Here is a 17,717-nt window from a genome sequence, read left to right as displayed (position 1 = left end):
TACAAACATCCTCATGAAACATGATCTTTACCTAATATCCTAATGATTTCTGGAATAAAAGAAAAATCGAGAGTCCTGTGTCCTGCCATATGAGTCACATGTATTACTATCTATGCGTGCTTGGGCTATCACACCGATCGTCTTGATGTTAGTGGTCTATGACTAGACTATGTGAGGCTAGCACGTTGAACGGCTTAAAGGTGGGGTATGTATTTTTCAAAAATGCTTTAAAACACAAACTTGTAGCCAATAAGGGAGTAGAGAGCGGTCAGTGGCACAGGACGGACATTAGCTCAGCCGAGCGACAACAGAAATACAGAGATTGTGGATTAAAAACAAGAGGAAAACGTATGCTGATCAAAAGAAGGCTTACAGTAAGGGAAGAAGAAGTGTAAATTTCAGATCAACAAGGAGTGGAAAGGCCTGTGATCGGACACCAAGTTTGCTGTTTCTTCTTGATAGGTGAGTAACATTAGTTGAATGCAGGATAAATGAAGGTGGAGTAAACTCTAAAGTGTTTTGGAAGCCCTTGTCAGAAGAAACAGTCGAGCTACAGATAAGGACAGCAGTTTGTACGTGTTTTGCCTAGTTTTCTCATTAGACTACTGCATGATCGTCATTGCTAGGAAACTTTGTTTTATTTACTATGTGTCTTACCCTGGTAAATACGTGCTGAAGTGGTGCCTGGTATCAGTGTGTATCAGTCTCTCCTCTCTTCCTTCTCTGCAAATTACTTCACTGCTAAAACAACACAATACCACAACGCCTCGACTCCCCTTTGTTTGGTTTTCCACTGTGTAAAAGTTGTACCTTTACCTGTTTCCAGGTACTTTTTTTCGTACCACCTCCGGCGAGGTTCTAAGCGAGCTGAGGCGATACTAAAATGTGATGTGAAAACACGGCAGACTGCTGATTGGTCAGAGAGAATCGTCACTATTTACTGCATCATCAATGCACGCGGCAGACGGAGTATCCTGAATAACCCCGCCATTTTTTTATAATTTGGCCACAGATTGATATACACATTACTATTATAGCAACTTGGAAGAATATGCCGCGGTCAAACGAGGAGTTGCAGACTTTCCTTTGTTTGATTGCCGGAGAGAGAATCCAGCGAGAGATTGATGTGGCAATGAAGAATGAAAAAGTATATCAAGAAGTCTCCGAACTGCTGTCCACACATGGCTACAACAGGAATTTCCAGCAATGTAGGGAAAAGTAAAAAAAAAACTAAAAAGTGACTACAGAGCCGTAAAGGACTAAAACAGCCTCAGTGGTTCAAACCGAAAAAGCTAGAAGTGGTACAAACAGATGGACGGTACCTACGGCCTTTGTTGGAGTCGCTGATGGAGGACGGTAAGTGTTTTTAGTTCACATAACATTATGATGATACACAGCTCTGTATTTCTTCGTGGCCTGGCGAAACACACCAATTTGAAAAACTAACGGAATGCATGGGCATAGAAACTGGATGACGAGTTTCTTACTGCTAAATTCAGAAAAAATTAATTAATTGTAGGACCTAAAAACTCTGCTTGTAATAACCTTGAACACTGTCTAAGACTTGATGGTTGCTCTGTCAATTCTTCGTCATCAGTTAGGAACCTAGGTGTGCTATTTGATCGCAATCTTTCCTTAAAAAGCCACGTTTCTAGCATTTGTAAAACTACATTTTTCCATCTCAAAAATATATCTAAATTACGGCCTATGCTCTCAATGTCAAATGCAGAAATGTTAATCCATGCATTTATGACTTCAAGGTTAGACTACTGTAATGCTTTATTGGGTGGTTGTTCTGCACGCTTGGTAAACAAACTACAGCTAGTCCAAAATGCAGCAGCAAGAGTTCTTACTAGAACCAGGAAGTATGACCATATTAGCCCGGTCCTGTCCACACTGCACTGCTCCAGGAACACTTCACATAACACCCATTGCACTTGATACATCATTAGAAGAATGGCATCTACGCTAATATTAGTCTGTTTCTCTCTTCACTTCATCTACAGCGATATCGTTGACCTGATTGCAAATGATTGCACTCATACTATTTAAACTGAACTGAGATGATGATATCACTGAATTCAATGATGAACTGCGTTTAACTATCATTTTGCATTATTGAGACACTGTTTTCCTAATGAATGTTGTTCATTTGCTTTGACAAATCTTTTTGGTTTAAAGTGCTATATAAATAAAGGTGACTTGAAAAACATGCACATTTACTATTTTGCATTAATGTATATTTTTTTTCGCCAGTGTGAGCTGTTGACAACAGAGGATGGAGTTTACAAGCAGCAAAAATGTTTGTGGTTAAGGAAGGACTTTTTATCCTTTTTAGGAACAGTGGTTGAGCCCACAAGGGGTTTTCATTTTTATTCAGCCATAGACATTCAGATGTCATTGTTTTTAATAGTAGTACTATTATTATCAACGATACACCACATAAAAACACTACATACATATAGGCATGCTGACTGATATACTATTATATTGCACTAAATGGATCGCAGGTATGGGACAGCACAATCGACGCGCTTGTATTTGCACCTAGCGAAGCTTCGGTCACAAAGCTTGTTTTCACAGGTCACATGACAGCCTCATTTCAAGCAATGCTTCAGAACACGGTTTCGAAGCACTAGTGTGACAAACACTTGAAAAGTGTGTCGACACTAGGTTTTACTTATACCTTCCTGAAAAACAGAGAACAACATATCATTGCTAACATCCTTACAGGTGAAAATAACTATTAGTTATTTAATATGCATAACAAAATATGAAACAAATCATGCATCCATGCTTCCACAAAACATGCTTGTATTGTTACTGAAATATGAGTTGGTAATGTAGTCTAGTAATGGTCTGGTTTGGGAAGTATAACTAAAAACTAATACTGATATACAACCCTAAATTACTAGCTAAATCATTGTAAGACTGAACTGAACACACTTTTGATTTTAAATGCTGACTGTTAACACCGATTGAACTGGCTTTTATGCTTTTGGGTCCGAGTTGTAATTATCAAATTTGATTCATAATCAGTCTTACGGTCAATTTGCTAACATGGGGCCAGGCCACAGTGTATATTAGCACTATAATATGCTAATATCATATCAAAATATGTGAATAGCAAATAAAGAAACCACTCACCATTGCCCCAGAACAGAACAGCAATTCCATGGTTGAAAGGCTCTGACGAAAATGTAAATCATGATCGTGAGGATTGATCCCTGAACAAATTGTTCTTTAAGCCTGTTTATTCATAGAAAGTAACTGAACTGAATCGAGTTTTAGTCCCTGGCTGATGATGCAAGACGCACAGCCAAAGTTTGCTGACCCCTTCGTTTATACATTGATCAATTCTGACTACAAAATCTTTAAATTCTTGTTTTCACTGATAACATACAGCACAATCTGACTTTGCTGCAGCCTGGAATTGAACTACTGGTTCCGTCTGGTCAGAGGAGAACTGACCCCAACTGAGCCTGGTTTCTCCCAAGGTTTTTTTCTCCATTCTGTCACCGATGGAGTTTCAGTTCCTTGCCGCTGTCGCCTCTGGCTTGCTTAGTTGGGGTCACTTCATCTACAGCGATATCATTGACTTGATTGCAAATAAATGCAGACGCTATTTCAACTGAACTGAGCTGGATGATGACATCACTGAATTAAATAATGAACTTCCTCTATGCTTTATTGATATACTATTTTCCTGTTTAATGCTGTTGCTTTATTACAATCTGTACTGTTAAAAGCACTATTTAGATTAGATTAGATTCAACATTATTCTCATTATGCAGAATACAGAGCTAATGAAATGCAGTTAGCATCTAACCAGAAGTGCAAGAATATATTGTTTTATATACATATAAATGCAGAGTAAGTGAAGCTTTGATTTACAGAATGTACAGTGGAGTTGCTATATACAGTACTGATTAGAGTATATACAGAATATAAACAGGAATGCAGTGTAGGGATTGTATGTACATCATGAACAGCAGGAACGTGAGAACAGTGGTAAAAAATAGAGTTGGATGAGTGTGCAAAAGTATAGTTAAACAATGTATTCTCTGCAAAAACAGTAGTGCAATGATATTTTAATAGAAATAGTTTACTGTGTTTTGTACAGTAACAACTTTAGAAAGTTTACAGTGCAATACCTTGAACAATGTGCAGTCTGTGCAAAATATAAGTAGTGCAGACACATGTATGTAAAGTAGTGCAGACACATGTATGTAAAGTACTGTGACCAGTGCAGTAATAAATCAGGTGCAGGTTAGATAGGTGGTGTGGCGTTCAGGAGTGTCACAGCCTCGGGGAAGAAGCTCTTCCTGAGTCTACTAGAGAGTGTAGACTCCTGTAACACCTGCCGGATGGAAGGAGGGTGAAGAGTCCATGGTTAGGGTGAGAGGCATCCTTAAATGTTCTCAACGGAAGTTAACTGGGTGCCGGTGATGTGTTCAGCAGTTTTCACTACACGCTGGAGTGCTTTGTGGTCAGATACAGAGCAATTGCTGTACAGCGGGAGAATTACACAAGGATCCTGGGATTCAGGTGAACTTTCTTAAGGCTCCATAAGAAGTAAAGGCGCTGCTGTGCCTTTTTGACCAGGGTGGAGGTGTTATGGGACCAGGTGAGGTCATCAGAGATGTGGAGGCCAGGGAACTTGAAACTCGACACACACTCCACTGCCAGTGTTCATGGTGATGATGGAGGAGGAGGAGGAGAGGTTATCTAACGTAACAGACTGAGGACTGTCAGTCAGAAAATCTAGAATCTAGTTGCAAATGGGTGTGCTGATTCCAAGCTTGGAGATCAGCTTGGAGGGGATTACTGTATTAAATGCAGAACTGAAGTCTATGAACAGCAATCTCACGTGTGTGTTCTGACTGTCCAGGTGGGTGAGGGCAGAGTGAAGTGCCGTTGAGATGGCGTCCTCTGTTGACCTATTGTTGCGATAGGCAAATTGGAATGGGTCTTGTGTTTAAGGGAGACAGGATTTTAAGTGGGATGCAACCAGTTTCTCAAAGCACTTGGCAATGATGGGGGTGAGTGCAACAGGACGGAAGTCGTTAGGGACCGAGGCAGTGGAGTGTTTTGGTACTGGTATGATGGTGGAGGTTTTGAAGCAAGTGGGGACAGTTGTTTGGGCCAGGGACAGACTGAAAATGTCTGTGAAGACCTCAGCCAGCTGCTCCGCACAGGCTTTAAGCACACGACCAGGTATTCCGTCAGGGACAGCTGCTTTCCGTCCATTCACTTTACACAGAGTGGAGTAAACATCTGATGTGCAGAGTGTGAGAGGCAGTTCACTGGGTTGATGCTCAGTTTTGAGTGAAATCTCATTATTATTTTTATCTAAGCGAGCATAAAAGTGATTGAGCTCGTCTGGGAGGGAGGCAGAGCTGGAGGGGGGCATAGAGTTAGGTGGTTTGTAGTCTGTGATAGATTGTATGCCTTGCCACATACGCCGGGGGTCTGAAGAATTGAAGTGTTCTTCAATCTTCTGTTTATGTGTGAGTTTGGCCTGGCAGATACCCTTCCTCAGGTTGGATCTGGCTGTGCTGTAAGCCTCCCGGTCTCCAGACCTGAAGCCTGCATCTCTTGCTTTGAGCAGGAAGCGAACCTCTCGGTTCATCCAGGGCTTCTGATTGGGGACTTTTTTTTGTGTCTGTGTGTGGTCACTCTGCCAACACATCTGTTGTTGTGTTCTAAGACAGAGTCGGTGTAAGAGAGTTTGTGGTGGCCTGGGCAGCAATCTCACTCCAGTCTGTGTGCTGGAATTGATGTGGAAGAGTGGGGTCAGCAGTCAGTGGAGTTTTAACAGTTATTATTGTAGGTTTCACACATTTGATGACAGAGGTATTGAGACGGAGGAGTCACATGCCGATTTGGGTTGATTTGGGCGGGGTCTGAGCTAATCGACCATGATGGTAGGACCAGGGGCAACGCCTTCAGATCTTCACAGAGGCGCGACTAAACATTCCAGAGCTCTTTCATTTTTGCGCATTAATTATTTTTTAGGTGGGACAGAGACGGATCTACGAATATGAGAAAGAAAAGGAAGAAAGTAAAGCAATGCAAAAAGATAAGGCGAAAGAAAAGGGACAGGAAGTAAGCACACACCAAGCCCAAAACAGCGGTATTCTGAGAACCTCTCAGGTATCCAAAATATACAACCCATACGAGCTCCCTGCAGCAGAATGGCACAGAGACCTGAACCATTTACCTGCATGCACACATATGGACATTTTGAATAATCATGTTTTTGGTGTAAATTACTACACAATGAAGGAGTTTAAAAGCCTCAAGTCTTTGGAAAGTTACGAGGCTTTCTGCTGTAGCTGGGTGCAGGACTTGGCCATCTAGAAGCTTCCAGGTGGTGAAAACAGCGTTGTACTGGCCAAGGTAAGTTTCTTCACATGCATTTTAGTGTCTTGTACTTACATTGCATTTAGCAGACACTTCTTGACCAAAATGACAAAGTAATTAACTGCGACTGGTTCGTAAACACTAGATTGTAACGAGATGTTCAATGTACAAAAACGTTTCCAACATGTTTTGATGTAGGCTAAAGCTGTATATGTTTAGGTTTAGGTTTAGTTGTAATTTGATTTTAGCCCAATGACAAATACTGTACAATGTTTTTATGTTGGGTATTGGGGGCTCCAAAGTGGACAAACCAGTTCTAGGTTGGCTAGGGTAGTGAAATGTGTGATTGCAAGATGTAAATGTCCTGATGCTGTGTCCATTCTGGTAACCTAAAAAACTGTATTTCATTGTTCCTGTGTTTTCCATAAGTATCGTGTGAGGTACTGGAGCAGTTTTTAATGCAGCAGTGACTTCCAGGCATGGTAAAACAGTGTGGAATTGCAAGAACCTCCTCTACTACCCAGTTAACAACACGCGTTAACCATCATGTTTTGCCGCCAGCATCCTGCCAACATTGCGGAGAGGGTGAAATCGAGGGGGAGGGGCTCTGTACCATGACGACAACCCCTCACTCTCAATACTTGGGGAGCAGGAACAAAGAGAGGTGTTCACACTGACCCAGTTAAGGGAGGGGTGTGACTTTGTAGGCATCAGTCACATTAAAATAAACGTGGTCCAATGTTTTATGTCCCCTTGTCCACCATAAGCCATTTCTGTGTGAGGGTCCAGATCTTTAGTTCGTCCATCTTGTTCATTAGAAACCGTACATTGGCAAGGAAGATGCTGGGCAGAGCTGGTCAATGTGGGTTTAGCCTTAGCTGTATTTATAAATAAAGGTGACTTGACTTGTGCATTGTGGTCATCTGGAGTTCGAATCCTGGCTCGAGGACCTAAACTATAATCTTCTTCTTTTCTTTTTAATGGCAGCTGGTTAACCCACTTAAAAGGTGCATTTCCACCACCTACTGGACTGGAGTGTGGATCATGATGTATATTGTTGACAACATCTAAAAAATTTTTTTAAGTTTATTCAAAGGAGTATTACACAAGTATACAATTATTTTATATGCTTCATTATGTAATATTTTATTATTCCTTTCCTTTCTGCTTTACTAAGTGATATGTTTATATCTATATCAGTTTGTTTTAATGCCTTCTTTGCCATTTGATCAGCTTCCTTATTTCCCTCTATCCCAACATGTGCCATTATCCATAAAAATGAAATACAATAGGTGACCAACTAAATTGATCCTTTTGACCACTGAGTGGCACTTTAAAGTTTCAACTTTTAACGTTATTAAACAAACACATCAAAGCACATATTTGCAAATAGCTGTCAGCTTTGTCTCACCGTTGTGATAAATTTGAGGGCTGCAGGGGGGGGGGGGGGGGGTGAAAAAACAAACACTGTAGTTATTGAATATTCACAGATAAAAGTTTAGTACTTATGAAGTTATGTGCATTTGAAGTGAAGTGACATTCAGCCAAGTATGGTGACCCATACTCAGAATTCGTGCTCTGCATTTAACCCATCCGAAGTGCACACACACACACACACACACACAGTGAACACACACCCGGAGCAGTGGGCAACCATTTATGCCTCGGCGCCCGGGGAGCAGTTGGGGGTTCGATGCCTTGCTCAAGGGCACCGGCCCCCACCCACGATTCCAACCCTCTAACCATTAGGCCACGACTTCCCTTCCCTATTTCATAGAACAAATACAAGCAAGATAAATGTCAAGTATATGAGCCTGTGCTTATATTTTCTCTAAGCTACACAGTATTACACCATATTTTAGATTTGACCCATTTAGTAAGTGTGTAGTATTTTATATATAATATGAATTATGTTATATTATCCTAAAGAAATAGTGGCTTTGCACTGAAGCATTAAAAGTGGTAGCCTATTTTAGTGAGCTGGGCTAGATGGATTTAAATGCAGGATGTCATTATTCTCAGATTTTAGGCCTATATTTGTCACAAATATATTTTTAATTTATATTTTAAAATTCTGGCTGAACTACCAGAGCACCAACCTCACTCCCCTTTTGACGGAGGGTGGTTAAGTTTGAAAGTCTCCCCATCCGCTCCTCTATGGTGGCTGGGGAACGGATACAAAATCCCACACCGCTGGATCTGGACATGATGTAGTCCGTCTGTCACGAATGCACACAGGAAACAAGAGATCCAATGCAGTGTTATAATGGGTAATTTAGAATTCAATATCCAAAAACAGCAAGAGGTCATAACCATAAATCAGTCAAAAACAAGAACCAAGAACCAAGAAAAACACAGGGAACACGAGAAAGCCGGGTGATGGACAACAAGGACTCCATGAAAACAGAATGAGAAGGCTGGTATATATGGACAGGTGATTTATATGGTATATATGAAAGTGGAGACAGCTGAGTGCAATAAAAGGGGTGCAATTAACAGTGATGAAAGGACAAGGCTTTGTGGGAAATGTAGTGCCTGCAGTGGGGTGACTATGGGGAAGTGAGACCACTAGTGGACACCCAGGGAAACAGAGACCAGACACTGTGACAGACATCAGCCATTAGATCATTTTAAAATGTCAAATAGCCTTAAGTTTACAGGTTATAACTGCATCTGTCTCGGTTGTGGACTTGTGAAGATATTTTTTTAATCCCGCACTGTAACCGAAAAGAAATGTGCTCTATTATTATTCATATTCAAGTGTTTGTGTGAAAATTATTAATGCACATGCATGACAGGGAGATGCCCCCTGGATCACTTGAATTTCTATCTGATTTTGAAATAACTTAAAATTAGGGTGCCTCACATACATGATAAATATATCTACAGAAAGCTTGACATGTCTTTTAAATTAACCAGTTCAAAACGAAGCAAATACTCCCTGATTATGCGCATCATGTGGAGATGAGAGTCAGCACCAGAGGCGGACAGAGTACAACGCTTCATTACTTGAGTAAAAGTACGGATACCCCTTGATAAATTTTACTCAAGTACAAGTAAAAGTACTACAGTCAGATGTCTACTTAAGTAGAAGTACTGAAGTACTTGTTTTTAAAAGTACTTGAATACAAGAGTACATTTTCTAAATATTGCATTACTATTTACACAGTGCTTAAATTTACGTACAGAAATGTCCTTCATGGAGTTATGAAAAATGTTAATGGCAATACCTTGGTGAATGTAAAAGGAATTGAAAGTAAAATCAAGTCTTTTCATCTTTTTACTATGTTGCTTTATTTAACATTTCTCACTGGCCCACAAGGCAATAGCACAATGGCAACGCTCTGACAAACTTCTGCTAGAGTTGTAATGGATTTTTGCACCCACATTTGATCCTGACTGTGTTAAACACACTGCATACTAAAGAACAAAGCAAATGCTCTGCTTACATTAATGTGTAATATCAGAAAAGATAATTCAGCTAACAATTGTGTGTACATGTGAGTTTCTCTGTTTTTTTTTTATCAATCAAATCAATAAAGCAAAACCAGCAAAGAAGGCAATATAGCAATGTTCTGACACACCTCTGAACTTGACCATGTTATACACGCAGCATAGAAGAGAAAATAATAATGATTAAAGAATCAATCAGTCAGCTAATCAGCTGTGTTTAGGTCAGTGTACAAAGAAGGAAAGAAAATATTCAGGTCATTTGAGTGACAGAATTAAGCCCCTTCCTCTCACACTGACATACAGGCAAAGGCAGGAGAAAATACTTTCAGCTGAATAACACCATTCTCACACACAGAATCTATGTGTGACAACTCTGTGTGTGTGTGTCGTGTTTGTGTGTGTGTGTGTGAGAGAGAGAGAAGAAGAGAGAGAGAAGAAGAAGAGAGAGAAAGAGAGAGAGAAAGAGAGAGAGTGTGTGTGTGTACTGTACTTCAATTAAATCGAATGTCATGAAGTCTTTGGCAGTCCCAATCATAGACAGTAAAAGAAATGGACACAGCGACCCCATTGGAACTCAATTGAGACAAGTGAAGCCCATTTTTAGCGTTTTTTAGCACTTCCGTTTCTGAGGCGCAGACTCAAACGAAGCTTGATGACGTCAGTAACCTGTCTGCCAGATGTAAATCTTCTAGTAGCTGTGCGTGCAAACTGCCATCGTTAATCTTGCAGAGACGGCGAGCTTGAGCGGGGAGTTCTTTGGCGTGAGTGAGCAGGAGTAAGTATTCTGATTAATTATTTTGTATAGTATTTTAAAATGTAACACCAGTACGCCATATTAAGTTAATTGCCTGCGAGCTTCTCCACCTGTCTGTACGGTAATGCGACAGAGAGCCGAGTGGTTATGACGCAATCGTTAGCCTATTTTTTACAAAAACGGGGCCATAATGTAACATAGAAGGTAATGGAGCCCTTTATACATTGTCGTGTATCTTTAGAAATAAATAATGGACAAACTGAGTCTTTAAACGCCTCAGATGTAAAGTTATTCGCTGTCAAAGTGACGCCAAAATGAATAGGAGTCAATGGGAATGCTAACGCAAGTGAAGTTCTGCTACAAGATGGCAGCCCCCACCCGACTTCAACTTCCGGTCGACTTCCTTGCCCCCTGGTTCCAATCAATGGCGCCTGCACAGTCCAATCACGTTTGAGAGGGAAACGAGGTTTTCTGAGATTTTTCTTTTTTCCCTTTTCTCTATCCACACGGAGATGCGTTTCTGTGAATATGCACAAATTCTTTATTGGATAGGCATTTCGTCCACATGGATCCGGCGTTTTGGAAGAGTGAAAACGATGTTTTTTTAAACAAGCGGATAAATTTGATAACGCTGCCTTTGCGTTTTTGTTTGGATGGCAAATCCATAGTTTATGAAACGATGACGTCATCAGCCCACGTCTCGCCCCTAGTCAGACACCGCTACGTCATGTAACAGCAACAAAAACATGAACAAACTCTGAACAATTGTCTTTTTATTAACTAACATTAACACAGATTAATAAATGTATTGTTCCATGTTCGTTTGTGAGCAGAGTCCATGTCTTCTCAGTTTTAAGTGTATCTCTGTGGCCGAATTACAGCGACACACGCTGGTCTGGCATGTTTACTACATAGTTTTGTAGTTTCATGTGGATACGGATATTTCTTGAGACGAGAGAGAAAAAAAAGTTCAGATTGAGGTAAGCTCCATCTCCGTGTGAATGGTAATAATTAAATAATAATAATAATTAAAATGTCTCCTTTTTCACAATTATTAGGCTACTTCGGCCTGTGTTTTGTGGCAAACTTAATGCATGTGCTTGAGCGTGGAAAATATTAAGGCTCATTATAGATGCTCATTATGGATTATAGATGTTAATTTTATAGAAATGTGTGATTTAGTTGAATAATGACTTAAATGAACGTCTAGGCTACTAGAAAAATCTTACGTTGGGGCAGATCTATTAAAACCCCTCTGGGCAAAGTTATGTCCAGTGGACATCTTGTGGGCAAAAGATGTCCACTAAGGAGCCAGAATGAAAGATTTTATGACGTCTTTTTTTGACTTGTTCTGTACATCTGATTTAGACGTTCACAGAACCTCCTTACTAGGTCATTTAAGCATGATTTATACTGTTTCTGGACCAAATCAACACTCTCAGGATGCGTTAGATTTAGACTCAAGTTATTTCAATGTAATTTGCAGACACTATGTTTGTCCTAAAATTAAGAAAATAAAAGAATCTTTATGACATAATGAAATAAAATCTTGTGGTAAAATCATGTGGTAGAGGAGGATCTAACATTTTTAAGGTTTGTTTTGTTGTTCTTGCTAAGAATTTTTTTGATTACACACTTTAGAATGAACTACAACAGCCATACTCTCCCCTGTCAATTTATTAACCAAAGTACATCCTAAGTATTTCCCTTCTTGTTTAGAAGTAATAGTCAAATCTCCAACCTTTACTTCTAATTTGGAATATTTTCTCAACAGAACTAAATAAAATAGCTTCAGTTTTCCCTAAATGTAAAAACAGCTTATTTTGAAAAAAAAGAAAAAAAGAAACTTGAATACTTCTGCAATCTCTCTATTTAATTCACTTTCTATTATTTCTTTCCTCTCATCAGTAACAATTATTGTAGCACCATTATCATATAATAAAAGTTGACAGAACAGGCCATTTTCAGATCATTTGTGTACATTAAAAAAAGTAAGGGTCAAATACGCTACCTTGTGGTACTCCACAAGAATTGTAAAAAAATATCTGAAAACACACCATTTAAATCTACTATTTGACATCTATTTGAAAGATAGGAGTTAATCCATTTACATGCTTTAGAATCAAAGCCCATAGCATTTAATTTAGAAACCAAAATATTATAATCAACTGTGTCAAAAAGCTTCTGTAAATCTAGCAACACCATCCCACTTAATTCACCTTATTCCAATTCTTTCTTTATGTAATCTGTCAAATACAAAATTGTTGTCTCGGTGGAATGCATCCTCCTAAAGCCAGACTGAAATTAATTTAAAATATTACACTTAGAAATATATTCTTCAATTTGATCAAAAATAATCTTTTCAAACACTTTGCATAAGGAAGATAGAATTAACACACATCTATAATTGTTACACTCAAACCTACTCCCTTTCTTAAAAAGGGGAAAAACTCTTGCTTGTTTTAATTCATCCGGTACCTTAGCTTGGCCAGTAGAGAGATTTCAAATGTGAGTAACACGTCTGCAAATTACATTTGATTAGATAGACATCAGTGTGTATTTTACAAACTACCAATGTATTGTTTTACTACACTGTAAACCCTGATAAGGTCACAGAACTCAAAAAATATTTTGTAACAGATTACACAAAAACATTTAAGTGATGTTTTTAAATGTTTTAAGTTTACATAAACTTAAAAAATTTAATTCCAGTTGCCTTAAATTATCTCAGAGTTATCTTAAATAATTATATTTCTGAACTTATAATTAGGGAGTAATTCACTCATAATTTTATCTATTTTTCAACTCCTACAATGTGGGAAATACACTCAAAATTAGGCTTTTGCTGTCCATCCTCAGTTTAACCACAGGCTCTACTCTTCACCACAACGGTAACACTACAAATCCAACATAACATAAACCTTTGTAAAATCTAATATAACACAACATTTATGTATTAACTTATGTCCCTCTATGTTAATCTTGTGTAAAAACACACAAAATAACACTTAATTTCTAAATTTATTTTCCTTGTTTTCTGATGCAAAGCATGCTGGGAACTAGAAAACACAATCATTTTAAGTTCACCTCACTACAACAAATTTTTGAGTTAACAGAACTTATTTAAATTAAGTCCAATGAACTTTCGTTATTATTTGAGTGCAATTAACTAATTTCATTTGATTAATTTCACTTTTTCGGTTTTACAGTGTAGTGATTATGTATATTTCAATGTATGGAACGTAAAATAAACATTATGTGGTTGAAAACACTGCATATTATTTGTGATATATGACAAGCATTGAGCGCGTCTGTCTCAGGCTCAGTGCCAGCCAACGCGCGAAAGCTGTCTGTGTTGCCAGATTGGAAATGTCCAAGTATCGTACCAGAAGTTCAAAATTGTCGTATTTGGAAGAAAATTATCGTACACGAGTCAAAATAGTTATTAATCTATTCTAAACCAACAACATTTTGACACAACCTGCAGATTACCCCAATAGATAACAAGGCGTATTGTTGGATGGAAGCAGTGAGACAAAATACTATCCAATTATTTTCAGTGACTGTCTGCGTCGCGGCGCATATTAAAATGATTTTTAACACTTGCTTTGTTGCTTCCATTGAAGAAGGAATTTAGCTGTTGCTGCGTGGTGCAGTTAACATATGAGCCGCTGTCACCGGAAGACTGCGTGTTGCCAGATGTTGAAGGGGTTCCTGCTATCATTTAGCTTTAAAGCAGGGCTCTCTCCTGCATTCTTAACACACCCTCAGGTGCACACGAACGCATTTAGAGTGTCTGTAATGAGCCGATTTCGTGTTTGTACGAGTAAAGAAGCCCTATGACTGCAACTACCATCATTTGAATTTTCATAAAATTCGGAAATTATCGTATATGGGGAAGTCGTGGCCTAATGGTTAGAGGGTTGGACTCCAAATCGAAGGGTTGTGAGTTCTAGTCTCGGTCTGGCAGGAATTGTGGGTGGGGGAGTGCATGTACAGTTCTCTCTCCACCTTCAATACCACGACTTAGGTGCCCTTGAGCAAGGCATCGAACCCCAACTGCTCCCCGGGCGCCGAAGCATAAATGATGAACACTGCTCCGGGTGTGTGCTCACAGTGTGTGTGTGCTCACAGTGTGTGTGTATGTGTGTGTGTGTGTGTGTTCACTGCTCTGTGTGTGTGCACTTCGGATGGGTTAAATGCAGAGCGCAAATTCTGAGTATGGGTCACCATACTTGGCTGAATGTCACTTCACTATCACTTTCTATACATTACATTATCGTCGTACATCGTACAGAGGTAAAAATTATCGTACAAATACGATAATTATCGTACGTCTGGCAACACTGGTTTGAATCATACTCTCAGGGGCACAGAAATAAGAATCCAATATATGGTGCAATAATGCTAAAAATGTAAAATTTGAAATTTTTTTTGTTAAAATATATCTGCCGACATTTGGACTGCCAACCAATCAGCAAACAGCAGCTGACTGTGACCCCAGCAGTCTATGATATAAACAGATCATTTTTGATTGCACATTGCTAGCTATCAATATGTCGCAGAGCTCCTTTCTTAATTTTTTTTTTTAGCAAAAAACCTTGGCTTGATGGACAGCCGTACACGAGGCCTTAAAGTTACACCTGAATGAGGATGTTTCTCCCTCCCCGGGCCTAACATCAACAGACAGTGTTGCCAGATTGGAAATGTCCAAGTATCGTACCAGATGTTCAAAATTATCGTATTTGGAAGAAAATTATTACATTTAACAATTAACTACATTTTGACACGACCTGCAAATTACCACCAGGAGTATGGTTGGACGGAAGCAGTGCAACAGAAATACTATCCCATAATTTTGCACAGTAATCTGACAATAAATGTGGCACACCCAGATTTTCATATGCACACCCAGAGTCTCTTTTCTGGTCACACTACTGGGGTGAGCATATAAAAGGTGGAGTTGTGTCACTTGGATGTGTTGCTCTCAGGTGCACCCCCCCCCCCCCCCACACACACACTTTCTGGTACCAGCGTTTACACTGTTGTTAGCAGTGTGGTTAACTTTGTCACGGCTCACTTAAGCATCTTTTGTGCATCTATCTGAAAGTTAAGCATTAGAGTAATGTGACTTCTAGCATCTTTCTACTCCTGTTGTACTAATGTTAGTGTTTTGTTTTTTTGTATCACTTATAACCTGTGTTTGGTCAGACTGCTTATTCGGGTATGTGTAAGAATTGTAGTACAAAGTTTAACCATACTGTGGGAACTAGTTGTTTTTCATTGCACCAGTTTGTTGCTGCCCGCTCCTTGCTCCCACACCACACCAGTATCTGATAACAACTTCTGGTTTGGTTCAGTGCTTGTGCTGGCCCTGTCCATTTAATGTGGCTGAGCTATTTTTGTCACTGTGTGTAATGTTGTGGCGTTTTTCTATTCTGGTGGGGACTTAAACCTGAATAAACACAGACTCATGGGGACTCGTGTCACGGTGGGGACCTAAATTGAGGTCCCGACGAGTAAACAAGCGAATAAATTACACAGAATGAAGTTTCTTGAAAATCTAAAAATGCAGAAAGTTTCCTGTGAGGGTTAGGTTTAGGGGTAGGGTTGGTGTAGGGCGATAGAAAATACGGTCTGTACAGTATAAAAACCATTACACCTATGGAGAGTCCCCACAAGGATAGCTGATCAGATGTGTATGTGTGAATGGGTGCACAGATAGTGTGTGATAATTGCCTTCTGTGCTTCTTTAGGAGTTGATTCCAGCTGACCATAGCCCTGTAAGTCTCTACTCCTTTTTGTGATCAGCAACAATTAACCAATCATTAAGTGTGCCAGCGCTCATGTGATTTTCCTTTTTTTTTTTGGTAATTTTATTACTTGGATTAATAAAGTTTTGTATCTTGTTACCCACATCTCTTGCTCTATTTTGTGGAACTGAACCTGTATTGCCTTTATTAGTACCTGCGAGTGCGTAGTATTTCCCTGGGTGCAAGTGTCTAGTGTTATAGTTTCTGTGGCTTATGGCCATGCTGCTACACCTGCTTTTAGCTTTAAGTCATCACTTTTAGCCATGTTTTTTGCCATTACTTTTTGCATTCTTTTGAGCACTGTTCCAGCGTGCTTAGCCACAATGAGAAGAAACACCACCTATTCTCGTCAAACTTTACTTCTGTTCATTACACAGGCAATGCAAGTAACTTGCCTCCAGACTAAGCTAATATCTGTGTCTAATATAATTTTACCTCATTGAGGAACTCAATTCGAGGGTTAAGTGATTGATGGCTGTTCATGTCTGTGAAATTTCACATTTTGCTGTAAACTTGGGATTTTACATTTTCCTTAAACTCATGGTTTCCTAACTTTCGCTCTTCCTGCAACGTGTGAGTACGTGTGCTTATGTTAGAGTAGTCTGTCTTAGATTTACAATGGGTACAGAAAGTATTCAGACCCCTTTAATGTCACACTCTTATATTGCAACCATTTGCTAAAATCCTCATTTAATGTTCACACAGCACCCCATATTGACAGAAAAACACAGAATTGTTGACTTTTTTTTCACATTTATTAAAGAAAAACTGAAATATCACATGGTCCTACGTATTCAGACCCATGTTCAGTAGTTAGTAGAAGCACCCTTTTGATCTAATATAGCCATCTTTCCCAAGAGTCTTTTTGGGAAAGATGCATCAAGTTTTTCACACTTTGATTTGGGGATCCTCTGCCATTCCTCTTTTCAGGTCCTCTCCAGTTCTGTCAGGTTGGATGGTAAACGTTTGTGGACATCCATTTTCAGGTCTCTCCAGAGATGCTCAATTGGGTTTAAGTCAGGGCCCTGGCTGGGCCATTCAAGAACAGTCACAGAGTTATTGTGAAGCCACTGGCTTTCTCCACACATACCGCTTCGAATTAGAACCAAAATGTTCTACCTTTTTGTCTCATCAGTTTGGCCGGACAGCCAGCTCTAGGAAAGGTTCTGGTCATCCCAAACATCTTCCATTTAAGGATTATGGAGACCTCTGTGCTCTTAGGAACCTTAAGTTTAAGTTTTTTTTTTTTTTTTGTAACCTTGGCCAGATCTGTGCCTTGCCACAATTCTGTCTCTGAGCTCTTCAGGCAGTTCCTTTGACCTCATGATTCT

This window comes from Carassius gibelio, chromosome B13 (genome assembly GCF_023724105.1).
Source record: "Carassius gibelio isolate Cgi1373 ecotype wild population from Czech Republic chromosome B13, carGib1.2-hapl.c, whole genome shotgun sequence".
NCBI lineage: Eukaryota > Metazoa > Chordata > Actinopteri > Cypriniformes > Cyprinidae > Carassius > Carassius gibelio.
The sequence above is the reverse complement of the archived record's forward strand: the minus strand, read 5'-3'. Positions refer to the sequence as shown.